General features: G+C 47.2%; 1 protein-coding gene across 4 annotated transcripts in view; it reads right to left on the bottom strand.

Annotated features, from left to right (window-relative positions):
- The window catches only part of LOC144762134 (cullin-9-like), a 518,599-nt gene that overhangs the window by 396,464 nt on the left and 107,832 nt on the right, over positions 1-14,303 (bottom strand). The window lies entirely within an intron of this gene.

The following is a 14,303-nucleotide window of genomic DNA, read 5'->3' as shown; positions in this document are numbered from 1 at the left end:
GATGGGAAGTATTCTTCCTACACGGATCTTTAATGGTCAGCCTACTGAAAATGGCCGAGTGGTCGGTCCATGTCATGGCGAGGATTTCGGTCACCTGAAGGTCTTCCACGTTCGTGAACATGCCATCTAGCGTATGTCCTGCCTGATGGGTTGGGGCCGTGACCAATTGCTTAAGACCTATAATTTCTAAGTCAGATGTAAGGGTGATAGTATCTCTATCATTATTTTGTTCAAGATAAAAATTAAAAACGCCCATTACCGTAATGGACTCATCTGTGGCTAATGATTCTATTAAGATGGTTAAGTTTGTTAGGAAAGCTGCTCTAGTCCCAGGAGGTCGATAGAGGAGCACTCCCTTGAAACTGAAAGACGGTGTGAATTTTATATTAAAATGTAGAGCTTCGCAAGACATGGCAGGGATAGGAGATGTGCGGACCTTAAATTGGTCTTTCACTATGATAGCCAGGCCACCACCTCTGTTTTTCTCTCTATCCTGCCTATAAACATTATAGCCTGGTGGGACTGCCGTGACCAAGTCAGGTGCAGATGCCTCGTCCATCCATGTTTCCGTAATATACAGGGCATCCAATTTGTGGTCGATGATAAGATCGGCTATCTCTTGGCAGTGTTTACCCAAGGAGCGCGCATTGATAAGGGCCATGGTGATATACTTCTCCTTAGCCTGCTTGGAGACCTGAGTGTGGGAGATGTCGTTATTAAAGGGGACGACGATATCACAATGAGGGCACTTTATATTGGTGCCCATAGGAGTATGTGTCAGGTCAAATTTGGTGCAATGAGAGCTATGGTTTGGGCGAAGGCTCAGCAGAGTACTCCGTTTGTACAGGGTGGGCCGAGCAGGGGCTGTGGCCCTGGGCCCAGTCCCGGCGCGGACGGGCGCAGACGGGCTCGCCTTTGGCGCGCCCGCTGCGCCCGCCCGCTGCGCCCGCCCGCTGCGCGGACGGGTGGGTCTGTTGTTTTTATCCATAACAGAGCAAGGTGAGAGGAGGGTGGGAGGAGCGATCATCTGGGCAGGCAGCCTTGCCCTACCCAAGATGGCGGCCAAAGTGGCTGTATTCGATCTCAGCGCTAAAATACAGCAGCGCTGAGAGGGGAGATCCAAAAGAGGTCTTGGGCGAAGCAGTCTCGCTCCAAGAAGGTATTTTAACAATGTAACACAATTAAAATCGGCCAGTTAAAATTTCTACAAGTTTTTAAAAAACGGGCTATTATCATTCAATAACTCAAGTTTATTCAGTAATGTGCACAAGGAAGTGCAGAGCTCCCCCGGCTTCCGCCTCAAGGGTTGAAAAAAGCAGTATCCAGGAGGGTAGAGGGAGGGGTCCTTAAATGTCCTGGGAGGGCGGGAGGAGCGATCACCTGGGCAGGCAGCCTTGCCCTACCCAAGATGGCGGCCAAAGTGGCTGTATTCGATCTCAGCGCTAAAATACAGCAGCGCTGAGAGGGGAGATCCAAAAGAGGTCTTGGGCGAAGCAGTCTCGCTCCAAGAAGGTATTTTAACAATGTAACACAATTAAAATCGGCCAGTTAAAATTTCTACAAGTTTTTAAAAAACAGGCTATTATCATTCAATAACTCACGTTTATTCAGTAATGTGCACAAGGAAGTGCAGAGCTCCCCCGGCTTCCGCCTCAAGGGTTGGAAAAAGCAGTTTAGCGATCTCCAGAGCAGATTGCGAGGAACAAGGTCGAATGCCGCCCTTAAATCAATAAAGGCTACATACAAATGACCTTTCCTAATGTGAACATACTTCCAAAACAGACAGCAAAATCTAAAGACCTGGTCTATCGTGCTGGTCTTAGACCTAAAGCCTGCCTGAAATTTGGAAAGTATAGCCGACTCCTCCAACCAGTCATTTATCCTAAATAGTAGATGCTTAGCATAGAGTTTTTGCAGGATGTCCATTAAACTAATAGGTCTATAATTAGAGGGAAGAGATCTTTTTCCCTTTTTAAAGATCGGGACAACTTCTGCTGCACGCCAACTATCAGGAAAATTACAACTTACGGACAGAGCATTAAACAAACGATTGATATAGGGAGCCCAAACTTCAGGTACGTGTTAATAGAGGTCACCCGATATTTTATCTGGGCCGGGAGCTTTGTTATTTTTTAATTCACTAATTGCCCTATATGTTTCTTCCAAAGTAAAATCAAGACATACAGGTAGTGGAAGTGAACATGGGAGCTCCTCCTCCTTACCATTATCATATGGTTTGTACAAATTGGAAAAATGCGTCACCCATGTCATTTCATCAATGAACGAGTCCTTCACAGGTCTACCAGCATGCCCCCCGTTTGCAACCAACCTCCAAAAGCCAACATTATCGTTATGTTTTGCAGCAAACAACATGTCAGCCCAAATTGACTCTTCCCATGTTTTCTGCGATACCCTTTGGACTCGCTTATACTCCTCCCTGGCGAGTCTAACATCATCTTGGGATTTACTTCTAATCGCATTTAGGAGCTTCCTCTTAGCCATTTTACAAGCATGATCATACCAAAGTTTTCCGTGGCATCCCACGCGTACATTTTGCTGTTTCTTCCTCGGCAATTTGGACATATGGATTCTTAATTCATCAAAGAAAACCTTATGTAGCTCAACAAAGTGGTCGCAATTATCAGTAGACAAGGCTTGTCCTACTAGGGGTGTAAAAGTCCTATCAAATAATGAGTAAACTGCAGCCAGGGTCTTACCCTCACTTAAAAGATGCGGCCATTTTAAAGCACGTCTATTATTATTAATTGTATGTGCATGCTCACATTGATCATCAGCAACTACCTCACTTAAGGCGGGGCCGTGGGTGTCTCTGATTATGTGTGGATCAATAAAAAGTTCCAGAGGAAAATGATCACTCTCGACCCTTAATGATACTTTAAAATCAATCATAAAATGCCAAATAGTTAAAGAAACAAAGATAAAATCTAGTCTGCTTTTTGATTTCCCAAAGGTAGGTTGTTTTGTAAGATCTGAGGGAAAACGACCATTGCACGCTCTAAGGCCGTGATCAACTGTTAGCCTCAGTAATTGAACCGCCAGAGTGGTACACGGGACATAGTTCGAGGTCTCAAGCTGGGGGATATTATATGCTTGATCCTCATCTTGAAAAACATCGGAAATCCCAAGGATCGGTTCGAAATTACAATTCAGGTAGCCCCCCAATATCACAGGGACTTCGCCCACCACCCTTTTCAAAAAGGTATCCAGGATTTCCAAGGTGGTCGAGACCTTGGAATGCCCTGTAGGTCTGTTATAGACATTAATAATATAGTATTCGCCCCCTTCAGTTGATACAATTTTTAAAGCCAGAATGTCAGGGGTTCCTGTGTCTATGGGATCAACTCTTATGGCTAGAGTGATTTTAAGCCATATGATCAATCCCCCACATGGCCTTCCCCTATCGGACTGGGTGGCCTCGATGCCAAAGGTTTTGTATCCCATCCTGTGCGGGATATCCAATGCCCAAGTTTCTTGTAGTAGGCAGAAGTCACTGGAGTCGACATAATCTGCCCATTCTGGGTCTATCAGATTTTTGCCCACTCCAGCGATATTCCATGACAGGAAAAACAGCTGTGGGATTGACTCACTGCCAGAGGAATCAGATTCGGCGGTGAGAAGCATTGGTGCCAAGGGGGGGGCTACACTATCTTGGTGTGGGTCATCTATCCTTATCTCTTCATCAATAGTCGGTACCCCAGATAAAATACTGGTCTTAGCACCAGCGCAGTCCTCAACATTATCAGTACGTGCTAAGGTCAAAGTTGAATGGCTTTCCATATGTCCGAGATTGTGATCAGACATTACGGGGGGACTTACAAGAGGCCCTGCAATCTGAGTTGCAGAGGCCGTTGCTACTACATTGGACGTTGGTTGCCTTATAAGTCAGTCTACCTCCTCGAGGCTACCGAACCTATTCTGGGTGGGTGGACCATTCCAGCACATAAAGGGATCTTGGTAATTGGAGGGATAAATCCTCCAAGGATGGCGCTGTACCAGGGACCAACCATCGTCCCGTGGTTTTTTAGGGGGTGGAGGGTAAAAAAAAGACAAAAGTCTAGGGATAACACGGGAACCTTCACCATTGGGGCAAGAACAAATATAACGTGCTGTATGTGGGTCCTCAAAGGTCACCACTATACAGTCTCCAACCACAGATTTCTTTGTGGGGCCCACCCAGGGAACACGACGCACCATCAGCACTCTGCTCTTCCTACCATTAGGAATTGCACGGTTCGCATTGAGCCAGTGCATTGTCTTGTTCTTCAGGGACCAATGGTTCTCGTAATGGCCATTTTCGAGCTGAGAAACACCCGTCAAAACGACCACGTAATCATTTGCCTCTGGGGGAAGATCAATGTAACCCCCTCTAAAATTATTCTTTACAGAAGTACCCTGGGAATACTGTTGGCGAGATTCTGTGGGGCATGGTTTAGCAGGAGGGACTACAATAGAGTTTAGGATGGGTACAGAACAAGAACGGGAGGGGACAACAGGTTTAACGGATACAGCAGTTTGGTTCACACCTACAGTTCGTGGTTTCGGAACCGGACGTTCCGGTGGTAGTACAGGTGGAGGAAAAGAAGAAGATACCTGTGAAATCGAATCCTCTACCCCAATGCCCTGATTTTCTAGACTTCTCAAGCCAAGAGTGGCCAAAGCAATAATGCTTTTCTCCATCTCCAACAGACTGTTTTCGATGGATGAGAGTCTATGAGCAAGAGGGGAAAGGAGTTTCTTGAGTGTTTCCCAAACTATGCCTATAAATTCCCCGTCCTTCCCTTCCTGGCCCTCAACAGTTGAGCCCCCCTCTTGTAGTGTGGTAGTGGTTTGAGTGGGAACTAACCCCCCTTTGGCACCTTCTAGATGTGTCTGTTCCTTAAGGATAATCCCTTCAGTTATATTGGGGATTGGTACAGGGAGCGGTTTTAATTTCTGTGCCACCGCAACTCTTGCCTTCTTCCGGTAATAGATATACCGGGAGGTCTTTTTCCTTTTTGGGAAATTACCCGAATTTAAATTAATTCTGGATGAGTTAAAAATTACTGGGTCGGGGAAATTAGAGCTAGTGACCTGCGTGTCGGCGAAAGATTTTGGAGTTGCTGGGATAGAAAAATTAAAACTAACATTCTTCACAGGGGACAATACAGGTGGAATCATATCACCAGCATCAACAACTGGCCCTAGGACCTGGGAGGCAAGTTGTAGAGTTGGTGCCTGGTGAACCTCTGCCTGCAGGACTAATGACTTAAGAGTGGCAGGTCGCTCCGGGGTAACAGCAGTAGCTATATGCCCCAGTGAAGATTTTTTTGAAACAGTAATTACCTCCGATAATCTTCTAGCGGCTGCCAACTCAAGAGAAACACGAGTCTGCAATTTAGAAATTTCCTCATCAATGGCCAAGTTGGTACGAGTGATAAAATCATCCATTGGACCACTGATTGAAGTGTTTCCCTTACCAGTCTTGCTACGGGTTATCCTAACGGACATATTTATACACAATAAAAACCTAAATAAGGCCACCTATGGATTATAAATATTAATAGCAACACCAACCACAATTTAACGATATGGCAGAATGGGCGAAAAAGGGTAGGCCAGTCCAGTCCTCGGCCGTCCTCGAACGGCCTCAAACGGCCCAGTCTTTGCCCTGTCTTTGCCCGGGCTGCGTCCCGCGCTGCGGGAAGCGGAGACTATGATATAGGGGGCGTGGGGGGCGGGCCAGCAGGGAGAGCGGACCGGAAGCTCTTCCTTGGTCTTGCAGGGACTTCTGGGAAATGAAGTCCCCGCACACTCGCAGCCCCGCTGACGCCTCGCGCCCACTGCCGCCTTACCGCCACAAGAGATGCCCCGCTGAGTTGGTGTTCACTCCTCCCGTCGAAGCGGCACCCGCGAAGCGGCACCCGCGAAGCGGCACCCGCGAAGCGGGTGCGGCGAGATGTGGGCTTGGTGCTCGGAGCGCTGGTACAAAGTTAAAATAAAAGCCGCTGTGCCTCTGGCCCCAGAACAGGACTGCTGCTGAAACAAAGTAAGTGTCCCACCCGTCAGAGGACTGGGTCGCCTCTAAAAAGCCTCGTGGGGGGGGCGGGGGGCGGGCCAGCAGGGAGAGCGGACCGGAAGCTCTTCCTTGGTCTTGCAGGGACTTCTGGGAAATGAAGTCCCCGCACACTCGCAGCCCCGCTGACGCCTCGCGCCCACTGCCGCCTTACCGCCACAAGAGATGCCCCGCTGATTTGGTGTTCACTCCTCCCGTCGAAGCGGCACCCGCGAAGCGGGTGCGGCGAGATGTGGGCTTGGTGCTCGGAGCGCTGGTACAAAGTTAAAATAAAAGCCGCTGTGCCTCTGGCCCCAGAACAGGACTGCTGCTGAAACAAAGTAAGTGTTTCTTAATAAACTGCTCCGGCTTCAAAGAGGAATTTGCCGGTTGTGAAGGTATAATATTAGCCAAGTGGCAACCCTACGGGCCAGAAATTAATGTTGTGGTACCAGTTAATACTCTTAGCACTCAGTTCTCCGGCATGGGTAAAGCCATGCTGCCTATATTATATCCAGAAACATGGCGAGCAGAGTTGACACCTGGCATCATTGTAGTGGCTCCATACCAGTGGCTATCCATACGTTGTGGTCACCTATAGCACAGCTTTTAACTAACCGCCTACTGTTACTGGCCTGGGCATGTTGCGCACAGACATTTACAATATCCGTTTTTTTTTTTTTAAGATGGGGTAGCAGCATTGGAAACACTCCTCTTCACCGAACAGCTACATTTTGAGAAGAAACAGTGCAAGTATCCCTTCGCACAGGACTGGTGTAGTTAGGGTGGCATCAGCACAAGCAGGTCCCAAGTGGGCAACAGCAATGCAACCTTTAGTTCCTGATGGAACAGGGGCAGCCCGGCAATAGCAAAGCAAGTTTCCATCTCCCCCGAAGGCAAGAAGTGCAATCTGACATTTCCTCAGAACAGATCCAGCATGGCAGAGTTGTACAAGCTTTCATCGCTCCCAGAGCATGAACGCTGAAGGCAGGAGTGACATGTAGGTTACAGACCAATGTCTGGAACAGTTGCTTAAGTCACTGAGAAGAGGACTAGGTGGATGAGTGGGGAAATATGCGCTTTCTGACAATGTTTTCACTTCGGTTATATTCCACATCAGTACCATGAAAATCCTGCTGCAGTCACTCTGAGACCTAATTTTACTGATTCTTTGCGTCTCCACGTACTGTGAAATTGCAGTAATCTAGTAGGCCATTCTTATTTAGAACAACTTGACGTTGCTGATCGCAAACGAGGAAAAAGTCTCGCCGGGATGGTGTTTTGCTCGCTCGCGCTAACTTGACGTTGAGGACCGCGAGTGAGCAAAAAATGCCCGCCGCGCGTTTTTGCACTGTGCTATGTGCAATTCACGTAGTTGCGCAAACTACGCACACACCACAAGCGTAGCACAGTGTTACGCTCAGGGTCATTCACAATGTTGAGGTCCTCTGCAATCTCCTGAACAGCATCATGAATCACCTTAAACTGGCAAGTTTTGGTTTACATTAGAGTTTCCTTAGAATACTTTCCCTAAGGGAAGGGCATAAACGAACCACATGCATCATATCATTTTGCGTTTTGTTCTGATCGAGCAGACATTAGAACACTTTCTGTCGTTCGTTCTATGTTTATTTATTTTATTGCGACTGGACTGTAGCGGCCAGGTGGAAGGATAGTGTGCCTTTCCAATCCAGCCATCGCTGTGTGGCCTGGTGATCTCTGCAGAGGCCTTTCTTGTGCATGCCTCAGCCCTGCCAAGAGTGCACATCAGCCAAAGTGGCCTTCCTGAATCTGTATGCTCACCTGGCACAGGGAGTCCCTGCATAGATGGTGTATTCAGAAGTACAGGTGGGTCCAGCAGCGTCTGCACCAACCACTACCAAGCAGATGGAATACATTTCTGCTGCTTTGTAGTTTGTCAGAAGAGCTGTACCCATTTGCTTTTTATACTGCTGACTTGAGTATTCCCATGTACAAATGTACAGTACGCAGAACACCCCTTAACTCCCTCCCCAATGGCATCTGCTACGTGTCCTTAAAGTAAACGGAAAGAACATGTATTCAGCATAGCCTAACCTGCGTGTGTGCCATCTGCTTTTTCGCCAATAGCGCATACAAACTACAAGTTCCAGAATGCAACATAATAATGGCTGAACAGGTCACATATGATGGGGCTTCGGTTGGCAGCAGCTCTCCTGCCACCAGGCAGAACTCCGCTTCTCACCAGTGGAGGGAGTGACAAGTCACCCCTGTGGTATCACACCGAGGAAACAGAGCTAGCTGGCCAAGAGGAAGAGGAAATAGATGTAGTGTTTCCAGCACCAGCAGCCCCAGAATGCAAGAGGGACGATCATATTCAAAAAGGTGTTGCAGGGATTCTGCAGTCACAGATCTATGCTTAGGACCATAGAACATCAGTAGATATGGACTGAGTCACCATACCACCTCAGTACCATGAGCAAGAGTCCGACTAGCTATAGTGTCTCACTTGCCCTCCTGCTCAGATACAGAGAGACAAGTGAATCGACATCCCAGAACACAACACTCCCGACCCTCCCAGGGATCTCGAGACGGGACACTCCCTTTCGCTCACACATGCGTACTCATTCACAATATGATATAAAAGAGACATGAAGGGGAGAGGGGTTGGCCTAACGGCTAAGGCGCTCGACCTCGTACCTGGGAATCTGGGTTCGAGTCTCGGTAACGACGCCTAAAACCTCCTGTGATTCTGGGCAAATCACTTAATCTCCCCGTGCCTAAAATGAATGCGTGTCCTCATGTAACGTAACTGGTGCTATGTAAAGCGCTCTGATACCTGATTCGGTTCGGGTCTAGTTCGCGCTATATAAAACTCTGCAAAAAAAAAAAAAGTTTGAAATGTTTACTTAAACCATTGTGCTCTAGAATGCAGAATACGTGCCACAATTCCAAAACAAATGCATACTGAAAATACCATCAGCATTGTCAATTAATCGTATATTATGAAAAGCCCTGTCATATTATAAGACAGGATAGCATGACCCCCTTCCCCTTCTACTGAAGCAAAACTGATTATACAGCATAAATCTGAGTTTAGCAGCAGACCCGGTACTTTAGCATACACAGATGGACGTTCAATATCTCAGATACAGCTGTGATCTTCTCTCAGGAAATATCGGTCTCTCTTCGTGTGTTATAGTGATGTGCATACTCATATGACAAGGTTTACATGTTCATAAACAACAGCAGCATTTCTGAGTTGTGTCTAGGTGCGAGTGCCTAGCCAGAACAAAACAACAAGGGACATTGTCGTTTGATCTCGTCTACTGTTCAGACTAAATCCCAGGTGAGAACAGAACGAGAAAACAACTGCAGGTTCTGTGTGAAAATATAATGTGGCACAAAAGCAATAGTATATAGTAATGTGTGCAGAGCTAATGCGGCCTGTGTCGTGCGCTCTCAGGCTAACATAGGGAAAACTACAATGGGCCCTGTACAGAACACATGACAAAGGATGTAGGTAGGTGACTTGTACCAGTACCTCCGGTGCACTGACATTCTTTCCAGATCATAATATTGCACTAGATATGGTCATCTGAATTGTGCCAAGTTCATGGATGTCAGGACTCAAAACAGATGTCACACAACGTGTCACACAGAAGGCACTGAAGTGTCACACAGAAGGCACTGAAAACATGAAAACGTCTCACATACGCCAACTGAAGACTCCGTAGCTTTGAGTTGTAATGAAAGGAGGTCCATGTAGCCGTAGTGTAGAAGATAATTTATTAAGATTACAAGTAAGCTGTTAAGTATGTAGCAGATACCCAAGTATAGAAGATAGTATTGAGTAAGCAGATAGTATTAAGTAAGCCCGACCAGGAGCCGCCTCCTTGCTGCTCAGCCCACACACTCCAACTGAGACCCCCAACCACACCAGGCACTCCAGCCTCCCACTACATCACATTCATACTGCCAGAGCAGCACAGAACAGGTAACTGAGGGAAAGGATGCACAGTAACAACAACAATTCAATTCACAACACTTTGTAACTATGGCGCCCTTGTTGATTTTTTAAATTGTCTGCCAGCGCAACTGCGCCACTATTTTGCGCAGTTCTTACATACCTCACTCCGCACACTAGACTTAACGCACATCCGCGGGAAGGCATTGTCTCTCCTTCTGGGCTTCGCACCACACTCGTCTCAACCCATGCACCTCTGCTCATCTTCAGGCTTTATACAAGGTAATCAACAGCTTCAGATATTTGGTTCGCAGTTAATAAATAAGCAGAGGGCACCCACCACACTCAACATCCATATCAGCACTCTGGGACCGTGGAAGCTAGCCAGCAAAGAACTGGATGGGGCAAACATTTCCAAATAATTGCCAAAGTCTACATACACCCTTACAGGGACTCATCCTTTACCAGCACTCTTAACAGTGGATGCCACAGCTAGGAGAACCACAGTACCTGCTAGCGGAGTCAGACCTCAGAGTCAATCTGGACCCATCGCCTCACCAAGCATGGAGACTCCGAGAAGGATCCCTTAAAACAAGAACAGGCTACCACTGCTGTAGCAGTGAGATGACTCTGGGTACCCGAAAACAAACCTGTGCGGACTCTTCTGGACGCAGGACCCTGCAGCCTGACTGCTGCTGCATTGACAAAGGGTGAACCTCTTCAAGCTCCTCTCTGCCCGACAACTGCGGACACATCTCAATCAAGGTTCCCTGCAGCATACAGGGCATCCATAGAATCCGTCCTCACTTCCGAGAAAGGCGGGATGCATGTAATGACTAAATCTCTGCACAAAACGGGGAGTCCACAGAAACCACCCTCTCTTAAAGGCAGGCTTTATGCATGTACCGCCTAAAAGTAGCCAAAGGAACCAGGCCAAGACAAGGAGGTGGGGTATGCAAGCGGCTCACAGCTCTGTATCCACGTTAAGGCCCGTCGCCTTTGAGCCGTGCCAGTAAGCCACCCCTCCCCGGAAACATGAGCGGACCAGGGAATATCAACACATAGAAGCGGGAGTCCTTGCAGCGGGGGACCCAAAGTGTTATGTGGGGGTTTCATTGCAGCATTATGTTCAGTAGTGAGCAATCCTACAACCAAAGACCACGCTTCAAAAGGAACCCCCCAAAATAACTCAAGTTCAGTTTGGGATGTTTCTCTTTAGTGTGAAACGTTATCAAACTTCCTACTGGCGTGCATCTGAACTTCAGAAGCAACTTTAAAACAGGGTTGCTGCATCCTTGCCAGACTTTCAGGATATCCACATACAATACATTCCATATAATAAATGCAAATGAACCTCATATACATAATGCGCTGTTATGCGGACAATCGTGTCAGGCTTTGGCTCCTTCTAAATACAGATCCATGCTGAGGCCACCATGTCACAGGGCCTTGAACAAGAAGGTGCATTGGTTCTGGCCACCGGTGTCTAATGAATGCTCGTGCCTCTCGCTGTAGCGTAGTCGCATCGAAGCACAGGTATAAACAACAGACATCACTGGACACAACACTGCAGGATGAGCCTGAAGAAGAGTCGTCCATGAACTGCTGAAAGTCGCCAGCTCCGTTGGGCACATGAAGAAGGCAACCAGAAAAACCCACTATAAGGATCAGCACCAGAACCTCAGATCCCAAACTGACCGAGCACACTGGGTGCTCATTCACAATGCACACTCACAGCTATCACAAAATCCCCTTCAGAAACACAGACCGATTTCTGCTGTTCTTTCAACCTCTCATAACATGCAGCGTTAATCCTGATGTAGGACTCAGTGTTCACCGGTCACAAAGGACCTGTGGCCCTTCCAGCCGGAGCTGAAACCCACCAAAGAATCTGTATTCACAACACAAATTCCCACTGCTGCACAATACATGCGATCGAGAGCATGACTCGTATGTAACAAGCGTTTAAATCAAGTGTCCCTAGGGCCCGACTACTGGGGGGAGGTCTGCACTGCAATTTCCGAGATCACCTCCTCTCTGGTTCAGGCCGACCCCCCGCTCTGCCTCCTGGGCTTTGTTAAGTACTGCCCAGTCGCCTCCCGCCACTTGATTGCTATGCTGCTTGTCCTGGCGCAACGTATGGAGTCCATGTGTTGGGGTCGCAAACCTGCGCCTAAGTTCGCCCAATGCTCGAGGATGCATCGCGATGCCAGACCCTTGTATCTGAATTCTGGGACCTTATGCCTGCGAGGTCTCGGCCCCTTGACATATGGGGCCCCCTTGTGACATACCTTCAATACTCGTTCACCCCTGTGCCAAACTGCCTCTCCCGCTCGCGGCAGCCGCCGGTGTAGGTCAGTAGCCACCCCCCACCCCGCCCTCACTCCCCTCCAGTCGGGCCTGCCCCTTGTTTCACAGTGGTATGCCTCACTCCTACAACTAACTGTTTATTGTTCAATGGTGTCTATGGTGGTGTCTGTGTAAATTGCTGCCCAATGCTGATTTGTTTCACTGACCCTCTTTGCAATCCGCAAATGTATCACTGTGTGCGATGTCCTGATCTGATGCAAAAATGTATTTTGTCTATGCAATTTTGTCAATAAAGGTTTTTGAAAATCAAAAAAAAAATATGTCCCCCTAAGGACCTCCGAGTGTTACAACAATGACCGCTTTGACACCTACTCCAGTTACCTCTTTCTACCCTCTTGCAGCTCTCCATCGGTTACAAATGGGCAGCCGCTGCCAGTCTAGTGGAGGTGATCTGGAGCCCGATGAACAAAACCTTTTCACAATGGCAAACCCCACTTTTCACAAAATGACATGGTCTGCGGCTCAAAATTGCTTTTTGGTATGTATTAAACTCATTTTGCAAGTTGGAAAATCCTTTCTGACAATTGGAAAAGGGCTTGAAAGGTGCATTCCCTCCTAATTGCAATTGGGTAAGGTATTGGTCAATGGTTTGCGACAACCAGTTAGGATTTACTGACACCTCAAAGGAGGTAGTAACGGAGACAGAAAGTCTCCCTCTGGGACACCTTCCCCTTTGTGAATCATCTCAGCAGCTTCAGAGGAGTGTGGAAGAGGCAGATCGCCCGTAGTTCATGGGAACACTGCTTCCCCCACCAATGTTTTCACAAATGGAGAGTTATTTTTTTTTTAAAGCAGCACTTAATCCTTCATTTCAGTTACACCTTATTATTAAATGGCAGAGAGTGCAAAATGAGTGCTTCATAAAGGCAACAGAGACATCCAATAACAACACGGTCTGGCTATGTCCACCTGCGAATACCAAGACAGCGAGCTAGGCCCTCGTCAAGGCATCTTACACCATCAGCACAGCCGTGGCAGCAAACAAGCTACCGGAATGCCTTATAGGAAGCCAGGTAACGTTCAGCCGAGACTTCATGTGCTTCAAGCAGGTTAAAAGACACATCAATAAAAGAGCCTGTTTTCAAACCCATGGATGGAGTCCTTTCACTAGATACTCGTGAAACAGCATTTGGTAGAAGAATAATTGTAATGATTTTTAATTCAGCAAGTCTAAGGGCCAGATGTAGGTAACCAAATACCGGTCGGTAAGGACCAAAATTACCGAATTTCGGCCTTTACCGACCTGTATTTGGCCTTTGAGATGTAGGGGACCCAAAAACATCCGAATCGTTAAATTTAACGAATAGGTAAATACCGATTCGGTAAATTCCGAATGTCCGATTTTGATTTTTACCGATTCTGTATTTTTTACCGATTTTTTATCTACATACCATTTACCGATTCTAAAATACCGATTCGGTAAAATTCGGTATTTTAGAATCGGTAAATTTGGATTACCTACATCTGGCCCTTAGCTCTTACAAGTTGTGCTTCACGTACCTAAACACACACAAAATAACGAGGTTTTACAACTTTGCATTGCCACCAACTTGAATTTTGATGCCAGTCTAAGTAAGCGTGTGATACCTGGACTCTCAACACCACATCAGTTTGGTTTTTCCTTCCTAAAGACACCAGCTGAGAACAATGCACCATCAGAATAAGATCAGCGTCAAAGAAGTACAGAGCCCGACACAAGGACTGCCACACACTCAATAAAAGTAAAAAAGAAAAAGAGACGAATAAAAATTCGACACCTCCATCAGGGCTACAATTCAACATGGCTCATTGTTACTGAAAGCTTGGAAAGAAGACAATTGCAAATATCCACCAGAGGCTTGCTACAGTAGAAGTACAGTCTAGAGGAACTTTACTCCCACAACCCTTACTAAACTGTAACAAAGTGAAGCGTAAGCCGCCTACTCTGGAGGGCGA

Source organism: Lissotriton helveticus, chromosome 6 (genome assembly GCF_964261635.1).
Source record: "Lissotriton helveticus chromosome 6, aLisHel1.1, whole genome shotgun sequence".
Lineage (NCBI taxonomy): Eukaryota > Metazoa > Chordata > Amphibia > Caudata > Salamandridae > Lissotriton > Lissotriton helveticus.
Note: the sequence above shows the minus strand (reverse complement) of the source record. Positions and strands in the feature narration are given on the sequence as shown.